This window comes from Panthera leo, chromosome B2 (assembly GCF_018350215.1).
Source record: "Panthera leo isolate Ple1 chromosome B2, P.leo_Ple1_pat1.1, whole genome shotgun sequence".
Classification (NCBI taxonomy): Eukaryota; Metazoa; Chordata; class Mammalia; order Carnivora; family Felidae; genus Panthera; species Panthera leo.
The window spans coordinates 94,754,312-94,768,316 of NC_056683.1; positions in this window are offsets into that span (position 1 = coordinate 94,754,312).

Below are 14,005 nucleotides of genomic sequence, written 5' to 3' on the forward strand. Positions count from 1 at the left end.
GTCTTCTTTACCTTTTACTGCCATTTAAAAATTCTGTCACTAAATTTGCACTTTAAAGGTAACTGGAAATTTTCAATAAAGTAAGAATTTACGGAGAATACTAACTCATCTATGGATAGACTTGATTAATGTACTTCACAGTGATCACCTATCTGTAGGCTATACTCAGCAGAACACAGCTCAACTAATATGATTGGGAAAAGCTGATTTGGCTTATAAGCCCAAACAAAAAGTTTTTAAAATATGTTATTTTATTGTTCCTCTGTATTAATGCCTTAAATAGATAAGTCTATAGCACATTTATTAATAATAATCATTCCCCTATGTCTAAAGTAACTATGTCTCCTTTAAATTTCCATTATACGTTGAATCTTATGCTTTATTATTTATTCCAACTAGTTTTTCCTCATTTTAAAAATATGGCTTCAAATTCTGATTTTGTTTTGTAGGTATTTGGAGATCTGGTTTACTTTAAAACAATGAAGCAGACAGAATCCCCTGAGGGCAACTCATTGAGAACTGGGAGGTCCTAGTGGCACAATTAAACTGGCAACAAATCAATAGAAACAGAAGAGAAGAGAAAAGAAAACAATAATTAAAACATTCTGTCAAAAAATAGAAGGGTAATTAAAAGATGCAAACCATTGTTTTGCCCCACTAGTTATATTTTAATTTTCAATAGATTGTTGAAGACTATGAAAAGACTTTGCCTTTTATAATATTCTGGTGTTTCTCACTAGGTTGATAACACTATGATTGTGTCGCAACTGAATGGCAGGTATTTTCACTGAGAGGATGGGCAAAGAGTAAAATGTTACGCTGCCTGTTATATAATGTGAATAAACCCTTTATATGGTCATTCCAGTATGGTCCAACATTAATCATAGTTCATGTGTTTACATGTGTGCATAAGATGATGTATGATGATGAGGATCAAAGCTACTCTATTGAGTACCATGTAATGGGGGTACTTTGCTAAGCACTTAACATGCATTACCTGATTTAATACACTTAAAAAATTTAATACATAGGTAATTGTACCATTCCCCTATTTTGTAGCTGAGTAAACTAAAACTTAGAGAGTTAAAAAAAAATTCTATCCACAATCACACAGCTAATAATTGGAGAAACTAGGACGTGAATCTACTCAGATTCTGAGCCAATATCATTCAAAGAGAGCTTCCCAAACTTGTGACAAGGTCAGCAGAAGCAACTACAAGTATGCTCTGTCCTTCACTACTCATTGCTAGACTCATGTAAGTAATTTTGTTTTCTTTTCTTGGGTACTCTGATTCCCAAATGGTCAAAAATGTGAGGGGTGTGGGAAAATGTATGCTTTATAATTCTTCCAAGGAGTTTTTTGTTTTTAAGTTTGTTTGTCTGTTTGTTTGTTTATTAATTAATTTACCTATTTACTGATGGAGAGAGAGAACATGAGCAGGGGATGGACAGAGAGAGGAAACAGAGAATCCCAAGCAGTTTCCTTGCTGTCAGTGCAGAGCCCGATGTGGGACTCAAACCAGGAGATCATGACCTGAGCTGGTCATGAGTTGGATGCTTAACCAACTGAGCCACCCAGGTGTCCCATCTTCCAAGGAGTTTTACCGCAAAGGGAGGAAGAAATTAGACCTAACTGGAAGGAAAAGTATAGACAAGAGAAAGTTTAAAATTGCAAGACAGAATAGCATGTGTGTTTGCTGATGGAATGATTGAAGAGAGAAAAATGAAGAATTTCTAGAGTGACATCCTTTGGGTAAGAGGTAATGGGAACTAGAGCAAAAGTGGATGCATTGGATTAGAGGGGTACACGGTGAATTTGAGGACAATGATAGGCAAGAGGCTGAGTATATGGTACAGATGGTGAGTTTATGCATAGATACGGTAAAGGGAGTTTGTAGAAATTCTTTTATGACTGAAAATTGAAAAATTGAAACAATCAGAAAATCTCCATGAGTAATTAATGCTTAAAAAAATTGGAAATGCATTCTGAATGTATTTTCAGGTGAAATGACATTATGCCTGGTATTGCTTTAAAATACTGCAGGAAAAATTTAAAAGTGCATCTCAGAGTTAATGAATTATGGTAATAATAATACCAACTGATGACATTTATTGAGTGCTGACCATGAGCCCCTGTATTAAATGCTTTACAACTAAGCATAATTATTGGTTCTCTTGATTCTGTTTCCATTTGTACCTATTCTCTCAGGAGATCAAGAGGGAGTCATCTTGGTCTCTCCTATTGTATCATGTAAACACTTCACTCCTAGACCCACAAGGCTGAAACCACTTGGCTGTGCACTGGATACCACCAGTAAGTGTGGAGTAAGAGACTAAATTTTGCTTCCCTGCCTATGGTGGTGTCGCCATCATAGGCTGACAACAAGGCTTGTACATCCAAGTCTTTCTAACTTCGTCATTTAACTTTTCAATCCTTCTGCTTCCTTATTTTACTTTTATTCTCTGAGGTTAAAGAGTCACTGTATGGGGTCAGGGAACACAGAGGCCCATTCTGGGGCAACTGTATTGATAAATCTGTACCTATATATAGGCAGCATGATGATAAATTAAGGTTTAGGGGGATTTTTTTTCCTGGTGTTTTATATCCTCACCCCTGAGTCTTCTCATTTAGTCACCTCATTTGGCTCACATCCACTGCTTGAAGAAGAGATGTGAGCACAAAAAGCAGAGGAAAGAGAATTCTACTTCTTGGATATTGAGTTGTAGAAGTATAGATCTTTAGGGGACAAAGGGTGGACCTGTGGCACAGAAACAATTTCAGATGAAGCCTTGAGAGAAAGAACAATTTTCCCAGTAGGCATGAAACTAGAAATGACTTGTGAAGGGGAAATCATGTAGCTGGCAAACCAGGGGAAGAGAGGGCTGACCAAAGGGGGTTGAAGAAGTGGAAATGTCAGGATAGGTGTATTGTAGCTGCCATAACAAATTACCACAAAGTGGGGGGCTAAAACAACAGAAATCTATTGTCTCACAGTTCTGGAGGCTGCAAGTCAGAAATCAAGGTGTCAACAGGATTGGTTCCTTGTAAGGACTCTGAAGAAAGACCTGTTTCAGGCATTTTTCCTTGGCTTGTCAATGGCTGTCTTCTCTATCTCTTTACATGGCCTTCCCTCTACATTATCTTATGTTCAAATTTCCCCTTTTTATAAAGCTACCAGTCACTCTCTCTTTACAGAGAGATAAGACTAAAGGTCACATTCTGAGGTACTGAGGTTTCAGACTTCAACATATGATTTGGGGGGTGGGGGAGGTGGTATGTGACACAATTCAATCTATAACAAGCTGGAATGTGAGACTTTTCTTAAAAGGACCCTATGGATGTTCACTCACCACAGTAGCACCCAGCTTCCCCAAGAAGCCTTCTATCACTAGAGCCCTGGGTCTACATGGGAGCCGAGGCAGCCTGCACCAACCACTAGATTCCTCTAACCCACTCTCTGGGCCACAGGATCTGTCACTCTTATCATCATCTGGTGACAATTTCTCTTTGTCCAGTGCAACAATTATGCACCAGCAGGAATTGCATCCATCTGTGCTCTAACACTTGGGGCCGCCTCATCCAACTTATCTACAGAGAGAATCCTCTTGTATCAATCCACAACAGAAGCAGCCATCAGGTCAAGAGGGTCCTTGTTTTGTAGCAGCATGTGACAGTGTACATGGAAAGTCTTTCCATCACTACCATAGTGGATTTACAGAGCACTAACTAACAAGTCCATCAGCCATGGGGCAATGCTAAAATACATTCCTGAAATACATAATACATAAAAGAAATATATTTTTATTACAAACCTCTCCACCTATAAGAGTTTTCCTTTCATGGTTCTGTGCCTATATTTAACTTAGGGGTTAAATAAAAGATCTGAGAGTCTGCCTTCTAATTCCTAACTTGATTCCATATTTCCAATGCACTGATTACATGAAATATGGTATGAAAACAGTACCAAGCACAAGGATGGAATTACCAAAAACACAAGTCTGCTTTCTAATTTTATAGAGAGAAATCTCATTAATCATCACACATCATATAAAATAATAAATGTCCTGTAATAACATGTAATAATATATAATGACAAGTAATATTCAGTGTTATGGTTTTCTCCATGATTTCTAAGGTCATGGCTGAAAAACCCAAAAGGAAGTTTGAGTGCAATTTGCTTCCCCTCTTGCAGTAATATTATTAGACACACTTTGAACACCAATTTCATGAGTTCTGCAAATTAAACCAAATTTAGTCCCTAGTTCAAACCAAGTTAATACAAGTCTTACAGGGCAGGAAGTGAGTAGGGTGAAGAAAGTATCTGAAACCAGTTGAATTTCAGAATCCTTTCATCACTGCAGTGATGATTCTGATGTATCAATTTCTACCTGGGAGGGAGATTCAGTAGACTCGTTAACTATTCTCAGAGGCATCAGTGCTGTTGTAGACAAAAAGACTCAAAATGCCAGTCATCTTTAAATGGCATATTCAAATGTTAGAAAAAATATAATTATTGCTTTATATAAAGTGGCTATGTCACCATATCTCAATATAAATGAAAGTATAAGAGAAGACCCAAAGAAGTGAAATTTAGATTATTATAGAATTATAGGGATTTCTAAATTAAGATATATGTAAAAAATTAGAAATCTTTGATTTGGCAGGTAAAGCCAAAGGGATGATATGATTAAAGTCCCTAAAACAAATAATAAATGTGATTGTTCTGGAGAATGGAACTTATGCCCTCTCTCCCGCCCCCACCAAATACTGGCTATGTCCAAAAGGAGTGTTATTCCCAGTTACTGATGTTATGTTGATTATAAGACATACTCTGCAAATATCTCTTGGTTCCCTAAATACAGTCATTCTCTATTCTCATTTTCCTCTGTACAATTCAAGATGGTGGTTGGGTATAATCATCCAAGCCTATGTTTACTACACAGCCAGGCCGGTTTCATTTTCCTGAGACATAGTCATCTACTTTCTCATTTGTGAGTTTTTCTTCAGCTATCCTAGCACCCTACAACACTAGGGTAGTTCCTTTAAGGATGATGAACTTCCCTTTCTTTAATCACATAGAAATTTTCTAAAACTTTCTTCCCTTTCTTTGTACCATTGCCTTGTATAAAGGTTAAATTCCCCCTTCTTCATTCCAACTTTCTTCTTCCCTTTTTATTTATTTATTTTTTTTTTTAATTTTTTTTAACGTTTATTTATTTTTGAGACAGAGAGAAACAGAGCATGAACGGGGGAGGGTCAGAGAGAAAGGGAGACACAGAATCTGAAACAGGCTCCAGGCTCTGAGCAGTCAGCACAGAGCCCGACGCGGGGCTCGAACTCACATACCACGAGATCGTGACCTGAGCCGAAGTCAGACACTTAACCGACTGAGCCACCCAGGCACCCCCCTTCTTCCCTTTTTTAAAAAAAAATTATTATTTACTTTGAGAGATAAAGCACAAGCGGGGGTGGGGGGTACAGAGAGTGAGAGGGAGAGAATCCCAAGCATCCTCCTCACTGTCAGTGAGCCCGATGTGAGGCTCAAACTCACCAACCACAAGATCATGACCTGAGCCAAAGGCAGACGCTTAACCAACTGAACCACCCAGGTACCCCTCCTTCTTCTCTTCTTGACAAACTTGTTGAAAGAATAGTTTATACAGGTTATACCTACCAATTTCATTTCTACAACCTCACCCATACCCTAATCCACTGTTATCTGCTTAATTTCTTCAATATACCCTTGAAATGTTATACATTATGGTCATTAGTGACCTAATTACCAACTCTAATACCTATATTCAGATCATCCCCTTTCTTCTTGAAACTATATATGTTTCCAGAATAAGATTCTTGCCTAAATTTTCAGTTATATTTTTGACTGTTTTCTCGTGTTCTGAGTCCTCTTCTCTTCCTACTCTTATAAGTTCCCATATACATGCACTTTACTTTCAGATCTTTATGTCCTAGTCCTGCCTTTCTTCTAAATGTAGAATTATATTTTGGGAGGGTGGCTGGGTGGCTCAGGTTCAGCGTCCAACTCTTGATTTCAGCTCCAGTCATGATCTCATGGTCATGAGACTGAGCCCCACATGGGGTTCCGCACTGGGCATGGAGCCTACTTAGGATTCTCTCTTTCCCTCTCTCTCTGTCTCTCCCCTGTTTGCATGCTCACACACTCTCTCAAAAAATATACATGTATATATGAATCTAGAATTATATTTTTTTAATTCTTTCACAGTATTTATTATCCTGCATTGTAATTGTCTTATTTACAATCTGTGATGTTCAATATACTTTAATTCCCTGAAAGCAGAAACCATATCTTCCTTTCTCCCCTCTGGTTTTTCTTCCTTCATCTTCCAACAGGTCTTCAAAGTAAGTCAGCCTGTGCAGGTAAGTTTTATGAGAAGAGGACATCTGACCAAACACTGGAAGTAAGTAAAAGAATGAGGTTTATGGATATCCGGAGAAGAGCATTCCAGGCAGAGGGAATAGCCAATGTGAAAGACCTAAGTTATGACTGTGCCTGGTGTGTTCATAGCACACCACAGAAACCAGTGTGCCTAGAGTAGAGTAGTTGGGTAGGAGATAAAGTCAGAGAACTAACAGATGGCAAAGGTCTTACAGGGCTGCACAAGGACTTTGGATCTTTCTCTGAGTGAAACTGGGAGCCACTGAGAGCCTTGAGGCATAGAAGTACCATAATCTAACTTGTGTGCCTGTGTATCTGTGTGTTTTTAAATCATTCTGGTGCTATATCAAATATGCTACATCAAGGTGCTACATCAAGACTGTAGGGAGACAAGAATGGCAGTAAGGAGATTAGTTTGCAGGTTTTGCAATAGTCTAGGTAAGAAATGATGGTGCTCTGATGGAGATGGGAGTCATGATGGTGACATTAAGTGGACAGATTCAGATTATGTTTTGAAAATAGAGTTAATTGGATTTTTCTGACAAATAAAAAGAAAGGTATCAAGGATGAGACAGAAGTGTTTGCCCAGAGAACTCTAAGGATGGAGTTTCCATTACCTGAGATGGTTTCAAGGAAGGGAATATAATAATCAGATTGTTCTAAGATGGGTCACTATGGAAGCTAGATAGGGCTGCTTTGAGGGAGAAAGACTGGGGTTAGGTTGTGACAAATTATTAAGTTATTGTAGTAGGCTAGGAAAGAGATAGAGTTTATTTATTTTTGGGAGAGAGAGAAAGGAGGGGCAGAGAGAGAGAGAGAGAGAGAGAGAGAGAGAGAATCCCAACCACATCCCCACTATCGGTGCAGAGACTGACATGGGGCTTGATCCCATGAATCATGGGATCTCGACCTGAGTTGAGATCAAGAGCCAGATGCTTAACTCACTGAGCCACCCAAGCACCCTTAGGAAAGAGATAATTAGAGTCTGCCTTAGAGCAAGGATAGCTGAGATCAGATGATAGAACAGATTCAAGTAATATTGGAGAGAAAACTATTTTCTTTTTTTAAAATTTTTTTTAACGTTTATTTATTTTTGAGACAGAGAGAGACAGAGCATGAACAGGGGAGGGGCAGAGAGAGAGGGAGACACAGAATCCAAAACAGGCTCCAGGCTCTGAGCTGTCAGCACAGAGCCTGACGCGGGGCTCGAACTCACGGACAGTGAGATCATGACCTGAGCCCAAGTCAGACGCTCAACCAACCAAGCCACCCAGGCGCCCCGAAAACTATTTTCTATATTTATAGATAACTATAGCAAAAAGGAGTCATGTTGAAGAATATACACTTGAAATTTTACTTTGGAAAAAATAAAAACAAAAATCTAACTCAATAGAATTTGTAAATTCTGTCTACATGAGAGTTCAGTGATACGTATCCTTTTTTGTATGCTGGCTTAGAACCATTTTGCTTGGCTAGTTAATTTTTCTTTTCTAAGAACTTCTAACATATATTTGCTGAAAAATTATCCCCCAAGGAAAATGATAAAAGGAAAAATTTAATTAAAATGACAGCAATCATCACCAAATATTCATTGAGAATCCACAATATTTCAAAATAGTGATTTATGAATTCCAGGGAATACAATAAAATGCATCTTACCTCTACTTTTTAAAGTAAGCTTTTCATTCAAGTATAATATCCGTAAAGATAAGTATACAGATCGTAAATATACAACTCAATGAAGTTTTACAATGTGAACATATCCATGTAACCAGCACCTGGGTGTTGATTACATGACCAGCTCCCAAAACTCCCTCTAGTTCCCTCTGGTCATTATACATCCCTGAGGGTAGTCAGTCTCCTGATTTCCATTCCCATGAAAGAGTTTTGCCAGTTTTCAAGCTTTGTGTAAATAAAATAATACAAGTAGTACTCTATGTATCTGGCTTCTTTCACTTGACATTATGTTTGTGAGATTCAGTCATATTATTCAATGTATTCCATTCATTTTCATCTCTTTATATATTTCAATTGGTTGAAATTCACATAATTAATTTAAGCATTATACTGTTGGTGGACATTTGTGTTATTCTCAATTTTTAGCTATTATGAATAGAACTGCTAGGAATATTCTTGTAGTGTCCTTATTTCTATATCTAGATGTCTATAGATATCTATATCTATATATCTATATCTCTGTATCTCTAGGTAAAGAGATATAGGTGTAAGTCTGCTGGGTATATACTGAAAGTAGAATTCCTAGGTTATAAGTTCTGTGTCTATTCAACTTTGATAGATACTGCCAAACAATTTTCCAGAATGTTTGTTACATTGCCTTTATTTTTTCTGTTTAAATGTTTAGAAAATGCTCTGTTCTAGAACCGGTTTGACCTTTTCAGGAAATAATTTGACCATACACCAAAAATTTTGTTATTGTAAGCTGTGTATCTGAGTAGGTTACAAAAGATTCTGACTACATAGGAAACTATTTTAGAAATTTAGTTCACACAAGATATAGTAAGGGAAATAAAAAAGTTAAGGAAAAGACAAATAATATGCAGTAATAATTATAATGGTTAAGTTTGTTTTGAGCAGCTACTGGCTTCCCACATGAAGGAAACAAGATGTTCCTACAGAAGAGAGATGCAGCTTCTTTTCCCCAAATGCCTCACCATGGGAGTCCTTGGGTCTCATTGGGCCAAATGCCTATCTCTGAATTGAACCAAATGTCTAGCCATTCTGAAGGCTGGAATGAGGCCAAGTTACCAACTGGAGTAGCTATGTTATGTTTAACATGCTGTTTAGTGCCATATCCTCAGATCTCAATACAATATCTGGCATAGAGTAGGTGCTGAGTATATATTTGTCAAATGGATACATAAACAAATGATTAATAGAAGTAACTGCTAGGAAACATCTGATTGGGAAAGATGAGCCTGAAGATTTATGCTACTGACCTAATCACACCATAAAACTGTACTCTGTCTCTTTGTTCTTTAGTTACATGTGTGACCTGGAATCAGCTGGGTCATCCCGCCCTTCAGGCTTCAAATGAGTTGGCTCAAACCACCATCACCTATGTCCAGGGAAAGCCAATGTTTACACAAATCCCTCCTGAGAATCTTGGAAGAATTTCCACTTTTGTTCATCACTGATGGTTTCATACTCTCAAATCCTTTGTGTTAGTTCATCTTGTGAATTATCTTGCCATATTCTGTATGCTCTCCTTTTCCTATACTGTGTGGTCTTGTACTGAACACCAACTCGATTCCTTCAAAATATCACCAATGCAGTACAGTATGTGCAGCAAAGTTTTAAGAAGGTTTAGAATAGTAGAGGAAGCTTACATCCTTGAACCACAGACAACTCACAACTGACTAGTGGACTGTTTTGTTTTAAAATGTCTCTCAGACATACTATCACTAGGAATCTCACTAGTTACTCTTTCTCAGTAGATACTTTTCTCCATGAATTCCAAGCTTCTGACTAATTGCTCAGTCTTCCTTTCCTTGACCCATCTTCTCTTCTTTCAAATGCCTGTTAACTTTATATGCAAAAAGTTTTAATTTTCTGGATTGATCTATTCTACAGCTCTCCATCTCCCACCTTCCATTCTTTCTAGCCTAGCATAGATCTGTTATACAATAGTCAGAACAATTAAATCTCCTGCTCCCACCCCCTCAATAGCATCCCTCATGCTTGAATTAAAACACAACTCCCTTGCCAGCACTACCAAGCCTTACATGCTCTGACCCCTCTTACCTCTCACACTTCATTGCCTTCTACTCTCCTTTTTACTATGTTCCACTGCCCTGGTTTGCTTGTTATTCCTTGAGAATGTTAAGTTCATTCTGCTCTAGGGCTGTTACCCTTGATGCTTCCTTCAGCTTACATCTTTACAGTTCTGTAACTCATCCATCATCCAGGAATGAGTTGACTCAAACCACTGCTCAAATGCTACTTCCTCAAGAGGCCTTTGCTGAATTACCTATATAAAGTAGCAACCTCCTTCCCCCCATTTTCTCTATAGCCCTTACCATTATTTGTAATTATTAAAAAAATTAATTTATTGTATGTATGTATATATATGTCTCCTCCAACTAGAACCAATGTGCCATGAGGAGAGAGAATTTCCTGCCTTGTTTACTTGTATATCTCAGGGCCTAAAAATGTACATCCAGGCATTCCATACATATTTGTTGAATAAAGGAATGAATGAGTGAAAGAATACCTTTATGTCACTTTCTCCTTACTGAACTTACAGTTGGACTTCAACTTGTAAATCTGAAGAGATCAATGATTTGGCTGACAATAATATGATTGGCTGACAACAACAAAAATACAAAGAACAATGGTGCAGACATGCTTCTTGACTTCAGACTATATTACAAAGCTATAATAATCAAAATGGTATGGTATTGGCACAAAAACAGACACATAGCTCGATGGAACAGAATAAAGAGCCCAGAAATAAACCCATGCTTATATGGTCAATTAATTTAATAATAAAGGAGGCAAGAATATACAATGATGAAAGGACAATCTCTTCAGTAAATGGTGTTGGAAAAAACTAGACAGCCACATGCAAAAGAATGAAACTAGACCACTGTCTTGCATCATACACAAAAATAAACTCAATATGGATTAAAGACTGGAACAGAAGACCTGTAACCATAAAACTTTAAGAGGAAAACATGGCAGTGGCCCATTAACATCAACCTTGGCAAGGATTGTTTGGATTTGATGCAAAGAGCAAAGACAGCAAAACAAAAATAAACAAGTGGGACTACATCAAACTAAAAGGCTTCTGTACAGCACAGGAAACCATCAATAAAATTAAAAGACAACCTACTGAATGGGAAAAAAAAATTTGCAAATCATATATCTGATAAAGAGTTACTATCTAAAATATATAAGAAACTCATACAATTCAATAGGAAAAAAATCTGATTAAAAAATGGGCAGAGGATCTTGAATAGATATTTTCCAAAGAAGACATACAGGTGGTCAACAGCAGGTACATAAAGAGGTCCTCAACATCACTAATCATCAGGGAAATACAAATCAAAACCACACTGAGATATCACCTCATACATCTTTAGAATGCCTATTATCAAAAAGATAAGAAATAACAAGTGTTGGTGAGGATGTGGAGAAAAGGAAATCCATGTGCATTTTGGTGGGAATGTAACCTGGTGTAGCCACTATGAAATCAGTATGTAGTTTCCTAAAAAATTAAAAATAGAACTAGCATATGATCCAGTTATTCCAAGTCTGGGCATTTATTCAAAGGAAATGAAAACACTAAAGTATATGGAAGCAACCTAAGTGTCTATTGATAGATGGATTTTAAAATGTGATATTATATATATTTACAATGGAATATTACCTAGCCATTAAAAAAAAGAAGAAGAAAATATTGCCCTTTGTGACAACATGCATGAACCTTAAGGGTATTATGATAAGGCAGAAAAGACAAATACCATGTAATCTCATTTATATATGGAATCTAAAAACAAAACAAACAAAACACCAAGTTCATAGACATAGAAAACAGATTAGTGTTTGCCAAAGGTAGGGGGTGGGAGGTGGGTGAAATGGGTTCAGTTATAAAATAAGTAAGTCATGGGAATGTAACATACAACATGGTCACTACAGTTAATAATGCTGTATTATATATTTGAAAGTTTCTAAGAGAGCAAATCTTAAAAATCCTTACCACAAGAAAAATAATTTGTAATTATGCAGAGTAATGGATGTTAACTAGACTTACTTACTGTAGTGATCACTTTGCAATGTGTATAAATGTTGAATCATTGTATCATACACCTTAAACTTGTATAATGTCAATTATAATGTCAATTATATCTCAATCTAAAAGAAAAGGACTTTAGAGAATGTTACTAGCAGAACTGTTATAAAAAAATGCTAAAGAGGGGCGCCTGGGTGGCGCAGTCGGTTAAGCGTCCGACTTCAGCCAGGTCACGATCTCGCGGTCCGTGAGTTTGAGCCCCGCGTCAGGCTCTGGGCTGATGGCTCGAGCCTGGAGCCTGTTTCCGATTCTGTGTCTCCCTCTCTCTCTGCCCCTCCCCCGTTCATGCTCTGTCTCTCTCTGTCCCAAAAATAAATAAAAAGCGTTGAAAAAAATAAAAAAAAAATGCTAAAGAAAGTTTTTCAGGCAAAATTTTTCAGGAAATTATGTCAGATGATAATTTGGATCTACACACACAAAAAATGAAGAGCTCTGCAAACAGTAAACATATGAATAAATAGAAAACATTTCTTCTTACTTTGGACTTTATTAACAGATATTTGGCTAACGCAAAAATGATAACAATGAATTTTCAAGTTTATAGTGCATTTGGCCCTTGAACAACATGGGTTTGAACTGCACAGGTCTACTTTTCTAGACTTTTTAGATGAACGCAGTACAGTACTGTAAATGTATCTTCTTTATGATTTTCTTTTTTTTTTTTTTAAGTTTACATATTTACTTTGAGAAAGACAAAGAGAGAGAGAAAGCATGGGTGCAAGTGGGGGAGGGGCAGAGAGACAGAGGAAGAGAGAGAATCCCAAGCAGGCTCCACACTGTCAGCTCAGAGCCTGACACCAGGCTCCATCTCATGAACTGCAAGATCATGTCCTGAGCTGAGATCAAGAGTCGGACCCTTAACTGACAGAGCTACCCAGGTGCCCCTCTTTATGATTTTCTTAATGACATTTTCATTTTCTAGCTTACTTTATAGCAAGAATACAGTATATAATACATAGAGCATACAAACTATGTGTTGTTGATTATTTATACTATCAGTAAGGCTTCCAGTTAACAGTAGACTATTAGAAGTTAAGTTGAGGTGACGAAAAATTATACATGAAGTTTGGACTATGCCTCTAATCCCACATTGTTCAAGGGTCAACTATATATGTAAAAGTAAAATGTATGACAACAATAGCAACCTTCTGGTGGTTACTGATCCTAGGACTGACCACCACCCTCTCACAGGTCTTGTTAACCTTCCTACCATTGCTCTGTGTAATGCAGTCTCTCCTCTGCACTACATGGACACCAGCATCCCTTTTAACAACAAAGGAGCTCCCTCAGTGGGTCTGATGTGGTGGATGCTGGCTCGGAAGTTCTGTGTATGCATGGCATGCATCACATTCCATGAACACCCATAGGAGGTCACCCTTAATCTCTACCTCTACAGAAATCCTGAAGAGATTAAAAGGAAGAGCTCGTCACTGCTTCAAAGGCTGTGACCAAGAAGGAATTTCAAGGTGAATGGACGGCTCCAGCTCCTAAGTTCACTGCTACTCAACCTGAAGTCTTGGACTGGTCTGAAGGCATTATAGGTGCCCTCTGGTTCTATTCAGCAGTTCCCTACTGAGGACTGGAGCACTTAGCCTGCCACTGAAGACTGGTCTGCAGCTCCCACTACTCAGGCCACTGAATTGATAGGAATAATCACTGAGTGGTCGTAAGCTGCTTTTCCACAAAGACAAACAAAATGGAAACAAGGTTGATGGAAAATAAACAATTTCTAAAAAACAAAAAAGGAAAGAAAGAAAGAAAGAAAGAAAGAAAGAAA